Source organism: Panthera tigris, chromosome B1 (genome assembly GCF_018350195.1).
Source record: "Panthera tigris isolate Pti1 chromosome B1, P.tigris_Pti1_mat1.1, whole genome shotgun sequence".
In the NCBI taxonomy this organism is placed as follows: domain Eukaryota; kingdom Metazoa; phylum Chordata; class Mammalia; order Carnivora; family Felidae; genus Panthera; species Panthera tigris.
In genome coordinates this window covers 60477667-60497012 of record NC_056663.1, presented here as the reverse complement: position 1 = coordinate 60497012, position 19346 = coordinate 60477667, and the positions used below count along the sequence as shown (strand labels likewise).

The window sequence follows — 19346 nt, the reverse complement described above, 5'->3', positions numbered from 1 at the left end:
AAAACTTACTTCAAATCTGCAATAATCAAGGTGTGTGGTAATATGTATTTTATATAACATATAGAGAGATCAATGGAATGGAGACCCCAAAGGCCAAACTTATATTCATGGTCAATTTTATAATAATAAAATTTTTGACAAGAGTGTCAGGACAGTCCATAAAACAGATGGATATCAACAAATCGTGCTTGGAAAACTGCTTATCCACATGCAACAAAGAAGAAGGAGGGGGAGAGAGAGAGAGGGAGGAGAAGTTGGCTGCCTAGCTCACATCATACACAAAAAGTAATTAACAATTAATTAAAAATAAAATGTAACAGCTAAAACTGTAACATTTTAGGAAAAAAATAGGAGTAAATCATCATGACCTTATATTTGACAGTTATATTTTAGATATAATTATAAAAATACAAGTGGAAAGGGAAATATTTGATTAACTAGGCTTTATTAAATTTAAAAACATTTGTGCTTCAAAGGAAATGATCAAGAAAATGAAAATACTACTTACAGAATGGGAGAAAATGCTTGCAAATTGTGTGTCTGATAACCATTTGGTATCTATAATATAAAGAACTTTTACAACTAACAATAAAAGACAACTCATAAAAAACATAGCCAAAAGGAATAAATAAATATTTGTTTAGTGAGGATATAGAAATTGCCAACAGGCACATGAAAAGATGCTCAAACAGTCATTAGGAATACGCCATCCAAAACCACAGTAAGATACCACTTTACACACAACTTGGATGGCTAATATAAAAAAGACAGACAATAATAAGTTTTGGCAAGGATGTGGGGAAATTCTGTCAGACGTTGCTAGTGAGAATACAAATTATGTAACCACTTTGGAAAATTCCTCAAAAAAGTTAAACATACTGCTACCATACAACCAGCAATTGTATTCCTAGGTATATATCAAAGAGAAATAAAAAACATTTTCACACAAAATCTTATAAATTACTATTATAACATTACTCATAATATCCTCAAAGTGAAAACAACTCAAAATATCTATCAATTGATCAATAGATAAACATAATGTTGCCCATCCATTTGATGAAATATTCAGTCATTAAAAACAAACAAAAACAAACAAAAAACAACCTATAATACAGGTTATAACATGGATGAACCTTGAAAGCACTATGCTAAGTGAAAGCCAGACACAGAAAGCCACACATTGTATATTTTCATTTATATAAAATGTCCAGAAAACAAACCCAAAGAGACAGAAAGTATATTAGTTGTTATTAAGAGTTTCGAAAGAAAGGAAGGAATGAAAAGTGACTCCTAATGTATGGGATCCCTTTCTTCTTTCCCTGCTTATTTCCCTCATTCCCTTCTTCCCTCCACAATCATTCAGTTAGCACTAGAATGCACCACTCACTCACTGTACAAAGTACTGAAAGCATGGGGCGCCTGGGTGGCTCAGTCAGTTGAGCGTCTGGCTTTGGCTCAGGTCACGATCTCGCAGTTTATGAGTTCGAGCTCTGCGTCAGGCTCTGTGCTGACAGCTCAGAGCCTGGAACCTGCTTCCTATTCTGTGCCTCCCTCTCTCACTGCTTCTCCCCCACTCGTGCTCTGTCTCTCTCTCAAAAATAAATAAAAATTAAAAAAAAAAAAAGATTCTTCAAAGTACTGAGAACACAATTACGAATAGTACATTTTCTCCAGGTACAAAAAGCTTAGAGTATAATGCAGGAGAAGTTTCTTTTAACCCTGATATCGGATATTTATTACAAGTTCCAGTCCCTTAGATTTAAATCAGCTGAAAACTAAACTGCTTAATAATCTTCTACTTCTTATACTAGCTATTTGTTTTAACAGTGATATCTGCCTTCTCCACTGTGAATTCGCCAATAGTTTTTTTAGCTTCTGGATTGTAATTTTGTTTTTATACCAACTCATTCAAAATTATTGAGCACCTCATATTATTTAGGCACTGGGATGGGCATTGGGTGAAGTGTGGTGGCCTGAAGGGGACATGCAAAATACAGGAGGTAAAAAGAGAAAGAAAAATACAGTTGTTCCTTGTAAAACATGGGTTTGAACAGCACAAGTTCACTTATACACAGATTTACAGTTCTGTAAATGTATGTTCTCTTCCTTATGACTTTCTTAAAAACAATTTTCTCTAGTGCATATTAAGAATAAAGTAATATAATACATATAAAACATGTGTGTTAGTCAACTGTTATTGGTAAGTCTTCCAGTCAAAACCAGGCTATTAGGTATGGAATAGGTAAAGTTTTGGGAGAGTCAAAAGTTATATGTGGATTTTGAAATGTAGGAGGGCTTGGTACCCTGAATCCTTGCAGTGTTCAAAGGCCAAATGTATACTATAAGGAATTTATGGTTTGCATACAAATATCTCACCACAAAGGAAAACATGCAATACTGTAAGAACTGTATTGATGAACATATAGCTCAAAAGCCAAGTTCCTCCTTAGATGCTAGATATTATTTTTCTATTACCTGATGTCTAAATTACCATTGGGAAAGATTATAATTAGCAAAAATATTCACTTACAGATATAACAAAATAATATTTATGCAAATCAAAGTAAAGAGTAGTAAACTTTAGAATACAAAAAGGCAATATCTTAACTGTTATGATATCTTTCTTTTAATAAAATATGAGTAAAGGGGGTATGAAAATTGCATTATAAGAAAGAAAACAATAATTATCATTTCTGGTATTTTCAGTATTTAAGATAACTTATCACACGTGTTCTTTCAAGAACTAATTATAAACTGCAACAGTCATCACATTATCTAGGAATGTCAACCTAGTAAAAGGATAAATGTATTTATTCCCAAACACTGTTTTCCAATTTAAAAATACATAACACATTTCTGTCCCTTCCAATATGAAGAAAATGCTTATAGACCTAAGCAATATCTTTCCTAGAAGGTATTTTAATTAAGACTAAATCAATTTTATTAAGACAATTAGAATCACACTATTATTTTTATAAGTAGTTAAGAATTAATGTAAGTGACATTTCCTGCATAGTTTGGATAATGAGAAAATAAGTTCTGAAAATTTCTATAATGCAAAAATTAATCCCATTAAACAGAACATTAAAAATTATACAGAACCAAAATAACCCAGGTCATTAAAAGGTCCATTATTTTATAAAATTACATACTACAGTAAAAAACATAGAAGAAATTATTTTATAGTAAAAGTAGGAAATGTATAGTCAACATCTAAATGTGATTATTATATATAACAACTTCAATTTGGCAGTGCTAAATTTGTATGTATTTCTGGCACTTTTATTAATTTTTATTTTTTTAATGTTTATTTTGAGAGGGATATGAGCAGAGAGAGAGAAGGAAAGAGAGGGAGGGGCGCGCACACACACACACACACACACACACAGAGAGAGAGAGAGAGAGAGAGAGAGAGAGAGAGAGAGAGAGAGAGAGACAATCCCAAGCAGGCTCCACACTCAACACAGAACCTGATGCAGGGCTCAATCTCACAACCATGAGATCATGGCCTGAGTAGAAATCAAGAGCCAGATTCTTAACCAAATGAGCCACCGGGGCACCCCTCTGGCACTTAAAAGAGTACTTCAAGTGAACAAAAAAAAGGTAACTCTTTCCCTAGTGTCCACATAAGTGAGTTCCAATCAACAAGCAGTATTTCCCTTTATTTCTTTCTCTCCTACCTAATTTTTTTTTTGAGGATTCTCTCTTGTTGAGCTAAACTATATCTAGCAATCTACTGGTAATATCTGAAATTGAGCTTATATGAAAAATCTAGATATAGTTATTTTCACTTCTCACTTCTATGTAAATAATCAAAAGAATATCGTTTCTTTTTTAAAAAAATTTTAATGTTTTTATTTATTTTTGAAGGAGAGAGATTCTTTTTTAAAAAAATTTTAATGTTTTTATTTATTTTTGAAGGAGAGAGAGAGAGACAGAGCATGAGTGGGGGAGGAGCAGAGAGAGAGGGAGACACAGAATTAGAAGCAGGCTCCAGGCTCTAAGCTGTCAGCACAGAGCCCGATGCGAGGCTCAAACCCACAAACTGTGAGATCATGACCTGAGCCAAAGCCGGACGCTCAACCGACTGAGCCACCCAGGTGCCCCAAGAATATAGTTTCAACAGAGACCAGATTATCTACTTATAATGCACTGATTTTTAAAAATCAGAAAATATAAATATTCAATAGGGGAAAAGAGGCCAAAGCATAAATACAAGTAACTAACAAAAATTATATGCAAGCTGGTAACACAAACATGAAATTAAGATACATTTAGTTCAAATTGTTCAATATTAAAAGTGGTAACAGTCTGGATTGGGAAGAAAACAAACAAACAAGCTTCTTCATATATTTATTCTTCATATATTTATTACACTGATAAAAGTGTAAATTGATACACTTTAGAGGGAATTTAACATTTATGCACCATTCATTTGAGCAATGTAGTCCAAAAACTTATCTGGAAGGAATAAAGTGATAAAGATGGCTGAAGAATGTGCCAAAGGGGACCATTCCAATTGGCTCAAACTCCAGTTTGAACTCAAATGAAAAATAAGTGTTATAGATTTAGCTTCAATAGCAATCAAGCTATAATAGTGGCAGAAACTATTGAGCTAAACGAGAAATAAGATAATCTAAGAGCTTATTTTTTTTAATTTTTTTTAACGTTTATTTATTTTTGAGACAGAGACAGAGCATGAACAGGGGAGGGTCAGAGAGAGAGGGAGATACAGAATCTGAAACAGGCTCCAGGGTCTGAGCAGTCAGCACAGAGCCCAACGCGGGGCTCAAACTCACGGACCGCGAGATCACGACCTGAGCCGAAGTCAGACGCTTAACCGACTGAGCCACCCAGGCGCCCCAAGAGTTTATTTTTTAAATAAAATAGCACTAATACTTGAGAAATGTCTACCATGAATTACCAAATGGTAGGTGGTAAGTATGCAATATAAACTAAAAGGAATGGTCAAAGATCTGAAGAATGTGGGTCACGGACATAAGACAGTGCTTTAGGAATTACAAACAATCAACCTTGTCAAAAAATGTTACTGAGAGGATCAAGTTAAGGCAAAGACTAAACGATGTCCTCCCCATTGGATTTATGACGTTAAGCTCATCAGGGAACTTAGTAAGAATTGGTTTGTTCAGCTACAACCAGTAAGAATATTTTTCATGAAGAATGTTCTGTTTGAATAACTTACTTCCCTTTTACACTAAACATAACTTCTCCCCCACCAATCAAGTTATTCCCAACTTAAGCCTTCTTAAATTAATTTAGAGTCATGGTGTGAGAGTCAACTACTACAGTGTGGAAAGGGCAAAAGAAGTTTCCTTATCACCCAAGTTTAGAGATAAAAGTAAGGTTGCCCAGCTAAAGTGGGATGTCAGTACCAAACTCCTGATCTGACCTACCCACTCCAGCCTATGTTACACCCACAGTCTTCCTATCCCCAATAATTAAAACCACTTTCAGTTCCTCAGGACGAAAGAGATAGAGTCATCTTTTACTTATCTGTTTCACATTCCACTTCCAATATGTCAGCAGAACTTGTGGACTCTACTTCCAATTGTAATGAGAATGCCATGCCACTCCTTACTGTTACTATTCATTCCAAATGATTTTCTTCTTATATCTGAATTATTGTAATAACCTACAAATTTTTCACTCTGTTTTCACCTTCCTTCTCCACATTCTGTTCTTAATACAAGAGCCAAATTGATCTCCATATATTTCAAATCAGTATATGTTAATCCTTGGCTTTGATGTCTCTAATGACGTCTGTTTTAACACAAAATAATATGTAAACTCCTTAGAAGAACCTTCAATATTTCTCTAACCTCAATTTCTCCTCTCATCCAGCCATACTAATTGCCTTGTTGTTCATGGAGCATCCTATGCATGCTTCCTCAAAGCCTTTGCTAGTGATTTGCTTTTATCACTCAACACTTCCTTTTCATCTTTTCTTAAATTTACCCTTCTCAGTGAGACATTTTCGGAGTATTCTACTTACAATTGTTAATCCCAAATCCAGCTTTCCCTATGCCCCTTGCTTTTTTTCCAATAAAATATCATTATCCAATGTCCTATACTTTACTCACTGCCTATATACCTAGCATCTAGAATAGTATTACTGCATAGTAGTTGATCCATTAATATTTGATGACTTAATGAACTGAAATATCCGCTGAAATATTCACCATTATGTTTGATACTTTTCTGCCTGTCTTTTCAGGCCCAGAATCACTTTTCCTTGTATGTGTTATTCTGGGAGGCAGAAATTATTCTGTCCTTTCTACTTACTGAAATTCCTGTATGACACCCAGAGGTCTATTACTCAGGTTCACTGTAAGCCATACCTTTGACAGAGTCTTGCAATTACTCCTATTTTTCTCTCTGGCCCTGAAAACTTATGTGACATTTGTTATTTCCACAGAACTTCAATAGAAAAATAGAGTGCAGAACATTTTTCTCCAGGACTCCTCAATGTTGTGTCTCCTTTGTCTCCTTGCCTACCTGCCCTCATCTTTTTGTCTTGTTTTTTTAAGTTATTTAAATTCCAGTTAGATAACATACAGTGTGATATTAGTTTCAGGTGTAGAATTTAGTGATTCATTACTTACAAACAACACCTGGTTACCTGCCCTCTTCTTGAGAGAAATATTTTCCAATTTCTTCCATATTTTGCAAGCAAACAAGCATTTATACCTGATCCTACATTTCCCATTTCCCTTATTTTTCTTTGCCCCTACACAACAAAAAATATCAAAGGCAAAAATAAGCACAGCCTAATTGCTACCTGTGCTTTTAGCTACAAATTACACTGCAAAATTTTGGTGAACTAAATTGGACTCTATGACCTAGCTAATAGACTTTTGGGGCTTCTTTTGCCCTGAACCCAAGATAAACTCTTAGGTGTCACTACTTATTAAGCAAAAGCCATCATAGTGCTTCTCCGATCAATGACAAAGGAAATGGAGTGACAGCCCATTTGACCCTTCTGCCTACAGTGGAATAGTGCATGTGGAATCTTGTCTTGGCTGACTTCTGGAAAAGAATAACTGGAAGGAACAAGCAGGAAGCTGAGTGGGGGGAATGAGAGGGTGGCTAACAGATGGTCCTTTAAGTCACATTGAAGGCAAAAGAGAAGAGACACCCAGAGAACTGACTTAATTTCAAGTCACATTTCTTTTTTAATTTTTTAATGTTTATTTATTTTTGAGAGAGAGAGAAAGAGACAGAGTGCAATCAGGGGATGGGCAGAGAGAGGGAGACAAAGAACCCGAAGCAGGAACCAGGATCCATGCTCAAGCCACATTAAAAAAGAAGGAGAAGGAGAAGGAGAAGGAGAAGGAGAAGGAGAAGGAGAAGGAGAAGGAGAAGGAGAAGGAGAAGGAGAAGGAGAAGGAGAAGGAGAAGGAGAAGGAGAAGGAGGAGAAAGAGAAGGAGAAGGAGAAGGAGGGGGAAAGAAAGAAAGAAAGAAAGAAAGAAAGAAAGAAAGAAAGAAAGAAAGCAAGCAAGCCATTCATGTTTATAGAACTTTCAATGAAAAATGACCCCTCACCTTTGCCTAAACTTTCAAATGAGATAGATCTTATCTTACAATGTCTTCCCTCAATTACATTTCTTAGGGAATATTGATTTTGTGTTTTTTGCTTAGAAGTCAGAGGCATGAAATTATCCAGACTTTATGTACACCTTCTTTGCAATTAGAAATATTTCAATTACAAAAATGTATGTAACTTTTAGTACTTTTCCTTTTCTTTAGGTAACTGTCTTTTATCTACCTGAAAAGCAGTTACCAAGACAATGATATGAGTATGATTAGTTAGTTGGGAATGGATCTCAGTTAACACTGTTAATGGAGTGGGAAAGTGAGACAGGAAGAAGGAAACCAATAAAGAGCATGCTATTAAGCAATTTAGCAACTGTGGACAAAGGAGTACCCTGGTTCCACTGGCGATTCTAAGAGACAGTGTAGAGAACCTTACTCAGAATTATTTCCATGAAAGGCAAGGGAGTGGGTATTTAAATGCCAAATTCTCATTCAGCACTGTAAGGAGGACTTCTTCTAGGGGCATGGACTCTAAGGCAACTTCAGTTGGCCTTTCTTGTGCTGAGCCTACTCAGGTCATCGAGAAGAAGCCCTGCAGCAGAGATGCACAGGTGACTCCAGAAAGTATCCGTGTGAAGGTGAGAGTGGAAGACACATGACAGATCACAAACAGCCACAGGTACATATGCCTGAAAGAATAGAATAGTAATTTTGTTTGGCTTTCTTTATTTCACACTTCTATAAATTTGCTTAGAGCTTTAGTCTTTACCTAATTTGTGATTTGTCAGTTTTTGAAAAACTTTACACATCTTCGGGCACCATTTAGAATTACTACGGATTATTATTTTTTATTTTTACCTTTATTAGAAAATCTGTTGGGAAGAGCTGGCTAAACAAACTTGAGGATTCCAGCTAGAAAGAAAGTGTATTCAAAGTTACCCATATAGGGGCACCTGGGTGGCTCAGTCAGTTAAGCGTCTGACTTCAGCTCAGGTCATGGTCTCACGGTTGGTGCGTTTGAGCCCCATGTCCCGTTCTGTGCTGACAGCTTGGAGCCTGGGGTCTGCTTTGGACTCTGTCTCCCTCTCTCTCTGCCCCTCCCCCACTCATGCTCTGTCTCTCTGTCTCTCTCAAAAAAATAAATAAACATTAAAAAAATTTTTTTAAACAAAGTTACCCATATGGGTTTTATAGATTTTTTCTTCTACCGTTAAGTTACTAGTGCCAACTCTCACTCAATACCACACTCTATCTTGGAGCAGACTGACTACAAAAAACAACCCAAGCATGCCACTCTATTCTCTAAGGAAACCATCTGTATAGGCTGTATTTCATTTATGTAAGTATTGCCATATGTTCTCACATATTGTATTTTCTAGTCTCCTACTGTGGACCTCTCACGAAAATTGATAGTTGGTTCTGGAGTTTTCACCATGTGAAATGGTTTGTAGGAAAATGCTAATGATATTTCCTTTCACCCATGTTATGAGTTTGATAGCTTAGATATGGGCTGACAACTTAATAAAATTATTTTATGTACTTAGATGGCTGGAAAATAGGACATATAATATTATTTCTGTTTGAAAGAATTTAAGAACTAAAAACTTTCCCCATAAGATTTAAACAAGAGCAAAAGGAAGAGATTATCAAGAAAAAAGTTCTACTCCAAGTATATTTTTCAAACAAGATTTTGACTGTATAAGGGATATTAACATATGCACTTATCCTCAAAGATGAAAAAAAATTAAATAAATTTAAAAGATTAAGAAGACTTCTATGCCGGCATTTTAAATCAAATTTGTAGAGGAATAATTTAAGTTGTACCTAATGTGAGTGTACAATTCTATGAGTTATGATAAATTTATGGACCCATATATTTGCCCTCCAAACAAGTTATAGAACATTATAACACAGAAAAATCTCTTGTGGCCATTGGAGTCAGTTTAGCATTTCTCATCAGCCTCTTTCCCCAGGAAACCACAGGTCTGATTTCTATCACTAGAAAGTATTTTGTTGATTTTTGACCTTCATATAAGAGAAAATGTTAATTTGTCTCTCTGTCTTCCTTATTTGGTCAGCTTAATGTTTTTGAGGTTTATCCCTGTAACTGTATCAATAATGTTTTCCTTTTATTTCCCCCCTGAGTTATACTCTATTGCATGAAAATGAATTTATTCCTTTATTTGGACATTTTCTGATTTTTGACTTGTCTAAATATAGTTATTATAATTATTCACCTATGTGGCTATTGTTTGTCTTTTTCAAAGTTGTTTTTTTTTTTTTTTCCTGTGACTAATTACCTCAGAGTAGAATTGCTGGGTCATATGGTGAACATTTTGAGAAACTACCAAACTCTTTCTTGACACGGTTTATTATTTTGCAATCCTACCACGCAAGGATGAAAGTTTTATCTAACCCACTTCTTCACTACTATTTGATATTATCAGTAATGTAAATTTTAGTCATTGTAATGGATGTAAAATGGGAATTTATTTTGGTTTTATTTACATTTCCATGATTAATATGTTGAACATCCTTTTTGAATATTCATTGACTACTTGTATAAGAAAAAAAAATCTAGATAAATATCATACAATTTCACCTATATGTGGAATTTAAGAAACAAAACAGGAGAATGTAGGGGAAGGGAAGGAAAAATGAGATAAAAACAGAGAGGGAGGCATACCATAAGAGATTCTTAATACAGAGAACAAACTGAGGGTTACTGGAGGGATGTTGGCTGGGGGATGGGCTAAATGAGTGATGGGCATTAAGGAAGGCACTTGTTAGGATGAACACTAGGTGTTATATGTAAGTGATGAATCACTAAATTCTACCCCTGAAATCATTATTACACTATATGTTAACTAACTTGGGTTTAAATAATTTTTTTAAAAAAAAGAAAACAATTTAAAAAAATTGCCTTTTATTTCTGTTGACCTATCTGTAACATTGTAAAATTTGTTTATTTGTTGGTTTTTATTTTTAGGTTACATACATGTTATACAAACCTTGTGTTATCTGTGGCTAAGGACAGTATTACCTATTACTTTCTACTCTTTAGGGCTTTTTTTCCCCTCTCCCATTACCTTGACCAGTAAATCCAGTAAAGTATGGAATAAAAGTCATCAGTTCAAGCTTTGCGCTATTTCTAGACTTAGAAAAATATTAAGTCTTTCATCATGGTCTTGACATTAGCCTTATATTTGTAATAAATGGCTTTGTCAAGGTAAGGATGTTTTCTTCTATAGATACTGTACTGAGAATATTTTTCACAATGAATTTTGAATTTTTTCCAATTCTTTTTTTTATCTGTGTAATGATTATAGTATATATATATATATATATATATATATATGTATATATATATATACATATATATATGTATATATATATGTATATGTATGTATGTATATATATATGTGTGTATATATATATATACACACACACACATATATATATATATTTCTTTTATTTTTTAATTTCGACTCATCTTTCTCCAGTACTTTAAAAATGGCACCCTAGGGGCACCTGAGTGGGCTCAGTTGGTTGAGCATCCTACTCTTGATTTTGACTCAAGTCATGATTCCAGGGTCAGGGCATGGAGCCCCATATTGGGTCCCATGCTGAGTGTGAGCCTGTTTAAGATTCTCTCTCTTTCTGACCCTGAACAGTCAAAGATATCTTGAAAAAGGAAACCAAAGCAGCGGGCATCACAATCCTGAACCTCAAGCTATACTACAAAGCTGTAATCATCAAGACAGTATGGTACTGGCACAAGAACAGACACTCAGATCAATGGAACAGAATAGAGAACCCAGAAATGGACCCACAAATGTATGGCCAAATAATCTTTGACAAAGCAGGAAAGAATATCTGATGGAAAAAAGACAGTCTCTTCAGCAAGTGGTGCTGGGAAAACTGGACAGCGACATGCAGAAGAATGAACCTGGACCACTTTCTTACTCCATACACAAAAATAAACTCAAGATGGATGAAAGACCTCAATGTAAGACACAAAGCCATCAAAATCCTCGAGGAGAAAGCAGGAAAAAACCTCTTTGATCTTGGCTGCAGCAACTTCTTACTCAACACGTCTCTGGATGCAAGGGAAACAAGAGCAAAAATGAACTACTGGGATCTCATCAAAATAAAAATCTTCTGCACAGTGAAGGAAACAATCAGCAAAACTAAAAGGCAACCAACAGAAAGGGAGAAGATATTTGCAAAGGACACATAAGATAAAGGGTTAATATCCAAAATCTATAAAGAAGTTATCAATGTCAACACCCAAAAAACAAATCATCCAGTGAAGAAATGGGCAAAAGACATGAATAGACACTTCTCCAAAGAAGACATCCAGATGGCCAACCGACACATGAAAAATGCTCCACATCACTCATCATCAGGGAAATACAAATCAAAACCACAATGAGATACCACCTTACACCTGTCAGAATGGCTAACATTAACAACTCAGGCAACAACAGATGTTGGCGAGGATGCGGACAAAGAGGATCTCTTTTGCATTGTTGGTGGGAATGCAAGCTGGTGCAGCCACTCTGGGAAACAGTATGGAGGTTCCTCAAAACACTAAAAATAGAAATATCCTACATCCCAGCAATTGCACTACTAGGCATTTTTCCAAGGGATACAGGTGTGCTTTTTTGAAGGGACACATGCAACCCCATATTATAGCAACACTATCAACAATAGCCAAAGTATGGAAAGAGCCCAAATGTCCATTGATGGATGAATGGATAAAGAAGAAGTGGTATATATATATATATATATATATATATATATATATATACATACATACATACACACACACAATGGAATATTACTCAGCAATCAAAAAGAATGAAATCTACTATTTGCAACTACATGGATGGAATTGGAGGGTATTATGCTAAGTGAAATTAGTCAGCTAAAGACAAAAATCATATGACTTCACTCATATGAGGACTTTAAGAGACAAAACAGATGAACATAAGGGAAGGGAAGCAAAAATAATCTAAAAACAGGGAGGGGGGACAAAACATAAGAGACTCTTAAATATGGAGAACAAACAGAAGGTTACTTGAGGGGTTGTAGAAGCGGGGATGGACTAAATGGGTAAGGGACATTAAGGAATCTCCTGAGATCATTGTTGCACCATATACTAACTAATTTGGATGTAAATTAAAAAAAATTAAATTAAAAAAAAGATTATCTCTCTTTCTCTCTACCCCTCTACACCTCTACTCCTGTTGTGCTCTCTCTAAAAAAATAATAAATAAGTAAATACATAACCGTATAAATAAGTAAATAATAAAAATGAAGATGGCACTCTGTTATATTCTAGCTTGCCTGTTTTCTGAAGAAACATCTGCTGCAATTATCTTTTTTTTTCCTTCTCTACTATGTTCTTTTTCTCTGGCTGCCTACAAGACTGTTTATTTTTGCTATTCTAAAGACTGATGAGGATATCTAGGTGTACTTACTGATTTATCCAATTAGGAATTCTTTGACATTTTTGGATGTATAATTTGACATCTTTTATAATATTAGTTTTTTTTTCAATTAAAAGCAAAAAAATATAGACAGTGATTGAAGACTATTATTTTTCAATGTGACTTCACAGTTTATCAATGTTCTAGAGATGGGCAGATTATGAATGGTATTAGTATTATATGCAGGACTTTCTCAATTATAAAATTAAAAATCATGCTGACTGATAAATATCATAACATTACTTTCTACCAAAAATTTCTTTCCAGTCTGGATGCTCATTCCTTCTTTTCTTTTTTTCTTTCCTTTTCTTTTTTCTTTCCTTTTCTTTTTCCTTTCCTTTTCTTTTTTATTTCTTTCTTTCTTTCTTTCTTTCTTTCTTTCTTTCTTTCTTTCTTTCTTTCTTTCTTTCATTGCTGTGGGTAAGATTTCTAATACTAATTGAATTAAAGTGTCAAGAGTGAGCCCCCTTGTCTTATGCCTGTTCTGAGAGGAAAAACTTGGAGCTTTTCATCATTGAGTGTGTTCTACTTTTTCCATCAATCAACTGGATGTAATTAATATCTATCAACTTCTTCATCCAACAAGAGCAGAATAAACATTCTCCTCAAGCTCACATGGCACATTCGGTGAGATGAACCATATTCTAGACCACAAAACATAACTTAGAAAATTCAAAAGGATGAAAGTTATATATTGTTTCTTTTCAAACCACATTAGAATTAAAATATAAGTCAATAACAGAACCTAAATGAAAATTAAAATATAACGTCTCAAAATTTAAGGCAGGTAGTGGATGCATATTTTAGAAAAGAAGATAGATAAAAAATTAATCATCTGAACTTGTATCTTGGAAAACAAATGAGAAAAATTAATCAAAAATAAAGATAATAAAAGAAATAAAGCTAGAGTTGAAATTAATGAAATTGAAGATAGAAAATCAATAGAGAATAAAGCTAAAGGCTAACTAGGAAAAAAGAGAGATGAAATAAGTTGACAATATCAGAATTTAAAGAAATGACATCACTGCAGATCACATTGACATTAAAAAGATAATGAAGAAATTTGGGGTGCCTATGTGGCTCAGTAGGTTAAGCATCTGACTTTATCTCAGGCCATGATCTCACAGGTTCATGGGTTTGAGGCACATGTTGGGCTCTGTGCTGACAGCTCAGAGCCTTGAGCCTACTTTGGATTCTGTGTCTCCCTCTCTCTCTGCCCTTGCCTGCTTGTGCTCTGGGCAGATAATGAAGATATATGAAGATAATGAAGAAATAATATAATCAAATCTATGCTAATAACTTTTATAAACCAGTTGAAATGAATCAATTCCTTAAAAGACACATTCTGCCAAAACTCACACAAGAAAATATAGATACTGGAATTATATTTAATAACTGAATCAGTATTTTTTTTTTTTAAAGAGAGAGCATGTGAGTAGGGGAGGGGCAGAGGGAGAGACAGAATCCCAAGCAGGCTTCATGCTAAGCCTGGACCCTGACACAGGACTTGATCTCATGACCATGAGATCATGACCTGAGCCAAAATCAAGGGCTGGTCACTTAACTGACTGAGCCACCCAGGTGCTCCTAAAAAGTGGAATCAATAATTAATAACCTTCAAAAACAGAAAGCACCAGGTCCAGATGGGTTCACTGATGAATATTACCAAATACTCAAAGAAGAAATACCCATTTTCTATAATCTCTTCAAGAAGACAGAGCAAAGGAAATAGTTAATAACTAATTCTAATTTACTTAATACTTAATAACTAATTCTACAATGCCAGCATTACTCTAATAACAAAACTAGACTAAGATGTTACAACAAAATCAAAGACATTTATCTCTGATGAATATAAATGCATATTCTTAAAAAAATTTAACAAATTAAATCCAATGATGTATAAAAAATTATATACCATGACCAAGTGAGATTTATTTCAAATTATGCCAGGCTGATTCAAATATAAAAAATCAAATAATTTAAATTAAGTACATAAATTAATACATTATATTAATTAATAAATTAATTTATATTAATATATAAAGAAGAAAATCATATGACCATAGCTATAGATAACAGAAAAAGCATTTGACATAATCCCACACCCATTTATAATAAGTATTCTCAGCATACTAGATACAGAAGGGGAATATCCTTAACTTGACAAAAATATCTACAAAACATCTAAAGCATTCATACTAAGAGATACACAGATTGGAAAGGAAGAAATGAAACTAATTTATTCACAGGTGACATAATCATCCATGTAGGAAATCTGAGAGAATTGACTATATATATATATATATATATATAGTCAATGTGTGTATATATGTATACACAATGTGTATATATATATATAGTCAATGTGTGTATATACACATATACACACATACATACATACTGGAACTAACAAGTGATAATAGCAAGTTTTCAAGGTATAAGGTTAACATATAAAAACTACCACTTTCCTATATACTAGCATCAATCAGGTGAAATTTAAAATTAAAAACACAGTGCCATTTACGTTAGCACCCCAAAAATGAAATACTTAGTTATAAATCTAAAAAACAAGTTTAAGATTTATATGAGGAAAACTACAAAACTGAAGAAAAAATTAAAGAAGAACAAAATAAATGGAGACATATTACATGGTCGTGGATAGAAAGACTTTATATTGCCAAAATGTTGACTGTTTACAACTTGATCTCTAGTTTTATCACAGTTCTAATCAAAATCCCAGCAAGTTTTTGTGGTCATCAGCAAACTGATTTTAAAGTTCTTATGGAGAGGCAAAATACCCAAAAATAAGCAACCTATTATTAAAGTAGAAGAACAAAGTTTAAGAGTTAACACTACTTGACTTGAAGACATACTATAGAGCTTCAGTAATCAAGACAGTGTGGTATTGGTGCAAGAATCAGAAAATGAATTGATGGAACAGAATAGAGAGCCCAAAATTAACCCATGCAAATGTAGTCAACTAAACTTTGACAAAAGAGTAAATGTCATACAATGGAACAAAAAGTGTCTTCAACAAAACGTGTTGGAACACATTTCACCCCATGAAAAAAAAATCTAGACACAGATCTTATACACTTCATAAAAATTACCAAAGGATCAAAGACCTAAATATAATATTCAAAACTATGTAGCTTCTATAAGCTAACATTGGAGAAAATGTGAATGACAGTGGGTATCAAAGACTTTCAAATGACCAGAAAACACTTAAAAAAATGGCAATAAATAAATCTCTATCAACAACTACTTTAGAGGTAAATGAACTAAATACTCCTAAAGGAAAGAAAGGAAGGGAAAAGAGGAAGGGAAGAAAGGAAGGAAAGAAAGGAAGGAAGGAAAGAAAGGAAGGAAAGAAAGGAAGGAAAGAAAGGAAGGAAGGGAAGAAAGGAAGGGAAGAAAGGAAGGGAAGAAAGGAAGGGAAGAAAGGAAGGGAAGAAAAGAAGGAAGGAAAGGAAAAGAAAGAAAGAAAGAAAGAAAGAAAGAAAGAAAGAAAGAAAGAGAAAGAAAGAAAGAAAAAGAAATAGGGGTGCCTGGTGACTCGGTTAAGCATCTGACTCTTGATTTTGGCTCAGGTCATGATCTCATGGTTGTGGGATAGAACCCCACATCAGGCTCTGCACAGACAGCACAAAGCTTGCTTGGGATTCTGTCTCACTCTTTCTGCCCCTCCCCTGTTCATGTTCCCCCCTCTCTTTTTTCTCAAAGCAAATAAGTAAACTTCAAAAAAAATACAAGAAGGAGGGAATGGGAAGGGGAAAGGGAAGGGGAGGGGGAAGGAAGGAAGGAAGGAAGGAAGGAAGGAAAGATGGATGCACATAGTGTGGCAGAACGGATAAAAAACAAGACCTATCTATATGCTGCTTAAAGAAACTCACTTTAGATCTAAAGATACACACAGATAGAATGTGAAGTGATTGAAAAATACATTACACACAAATTTAAAACAAGAGAAAGTTGAGATAGCAATACTTATGCAAGACAAAATAGATTTTAAAACAAATTTTAATGAGATAAAAAAGGAGATTACATAATAATAAAAGGATCAGTCCAAAAAAATATGTATAACACTTGTAAATATCCATGCACGTAACATACGAGAGCCTAAATATATAAAACAAATATTAATAGATACAAAGGTAGACAATGACAGTAATAAAACAATACCATAAGACTTTAACATTGGGGATCCAGAATATGGCTGTGTGATCAGTGTGAGCAATCCAGCCACTGGTGCAGTGCCTTCCGGCCTTCAGTGCTGTGTTGGAAGGCAGGGGATCGCTGCATCCTTTCAGCACTGCCACTCAGAGAACTGCCAAAGAGGACTGCAGTTCTGAGGACCCTCCTGATGCACTTGGACCCTCTCTTGCAGAACGAGCCTTAAACCTTAAAGCTGTGAAACTGGAGAAGGAAGTCCAGGACTTAACAATGAGATACCAGAGAGCTGTGCCTGATGATGAAAACATAAGGAGGCAAACCCAGATATATGTAGAAGATGCCAAGATATTGGAATCCAGAGTTTCTGTAAGGACTTGGTAGAGGTGGCAGACGTTTTGGAAAGGACTGCAGAGTACATTTCTGAAGAAACAGAGCCTGGGGACCAGAAGCTTACTCTGGAGAATATCTTCCAAGAGTTATCACTTTTAGAAGTAAAGCTAAAGAATGTTTGCCAAACATGGCCTGGAGAAGATGACATCCATGGATGACAAATATGACCCTCATGAGTATGAACTCATCTGTCATGTGCCCACTGGCATTGGTGTACAGCCTGGCACAGTGGCATTAGCAAGACAAGATGGCTATAAGCTTCATGGCCACACCATTAGCAGTGGAGTCTCAGAGAAGACTATGAATGGGCCATGAGGAACTGAATGTTCTCCTAGAGTGCAGTCACCTGTGGTTCCTTGATTTATTAAACTAAGTTTGCATTTGGAAAAAAGGAAGGAGAAGAGGAAAGGAGAAAGAGAAGGAGAAGAATAAAGGAGAAGGAGAATAAGAAAAGAAAAGAAGAAGAAGAAGAAGAAGAAGAAGAGGAGGAGGAGGAGGAGGAGGAGGAGGAGGAGGAGGAGACTTTAATATTCCACTTACATCAAAGGGTAAACTATCCAGATAGAAAATGGAAACATTGACCTTAACATTAGACCTAATCAACTTAGGAGATTTAACAGCACATTTATCAAAAACCAGAAGATTATACAGTCTTCTCAAGTACACATGAAAATTCTCCAGGATAGATCATTTGTTAGGTCAGAAAACAAGTCTCAATAAATTTAAGAAAACTGAAATCATATAAAGTATCTTTACTCAGCACAATGCTATGAAACTAGAAGCCAATTTCAAGAAATCTGGAAAACGACAACAACAACAACAACAAGAAAACACAAGTCTAAACAACATGCTACTAAATAGCATCAATGAAGAAATCAAAGAGGAAATCTAAGAATACCTTAAGACAAATGAAAATGAAAACAACACTTGAAAATTTAAGAGATGAAGTGAAAGTCGTTCTAAGGGGAAAATATACAGCAATACAGGCTAACTTTAAAAAACAAATCTCAAAGACACAATCCAACCTTACACCTATAGGAAGTAGAAAAAGAAAAAGAAAAAAAGGAAGGAAATAATAAAGATTAGAGTAAAAGTAAATGAACTAGAGACTAAAAATCAATAGAAAAGATCAATAAAACTAAGAAATGGTTGTTTGAAAAGATAAACAAAATTGATAAACCTTTAGCAAGACTCATAGAGAAAAAAAGGGAGGGACCAAATAAAATCAAAAGTTAAGAGAAGTTACAACCAACCCCACAGAAAAACAGAGACTACCATGAAAAACTACACACCAACAAATTGGACAACCTAGGAGAAAATGACAGATTTCTAAAAACATACAATCTTCCCAAATTGAACCAGGAAGAACCAGAAAAATTGAACAGGCCAATTATTAGTAATGAAATTGAATTAGCAATCAAAAACTTCCCAATAAACAAAAGTCCAGTAACAGACAACTTCACAAGCGAATTCCCCCAAACATTTAGAGTTACTTATTTTTATCAAACTATTTCAAAAAATAGAAGAGGAAGAAATGATTCCAAGCTCATTCTACCAAGCCAGCTATACTCTGATATCTAACCTAGAAAAAAAGAAAATTACAGGCCAATATCACTCAAGAATATAGTTTTTAAAATAGTCAACAAAATATTAGCAGGTCAAATTCAATAATACACACAAAAAATCATACACCATGATTAACTGGGATTTATTCAAGTGATGCAAAG

General features: G+C 34.5%; 1 pseudogene; it reads left to right on the top strand.

The window, feature by feature from the left end:
- Positions 1–17268: 17268 nt before the first annotated feature.
- On the top strand, positions 17269–17934 carry LOC102948806 (annotated as a pseudogene).
- The last annotated feature ends 1412 nt before the right edge of the window (positions 17935–19346 follow it).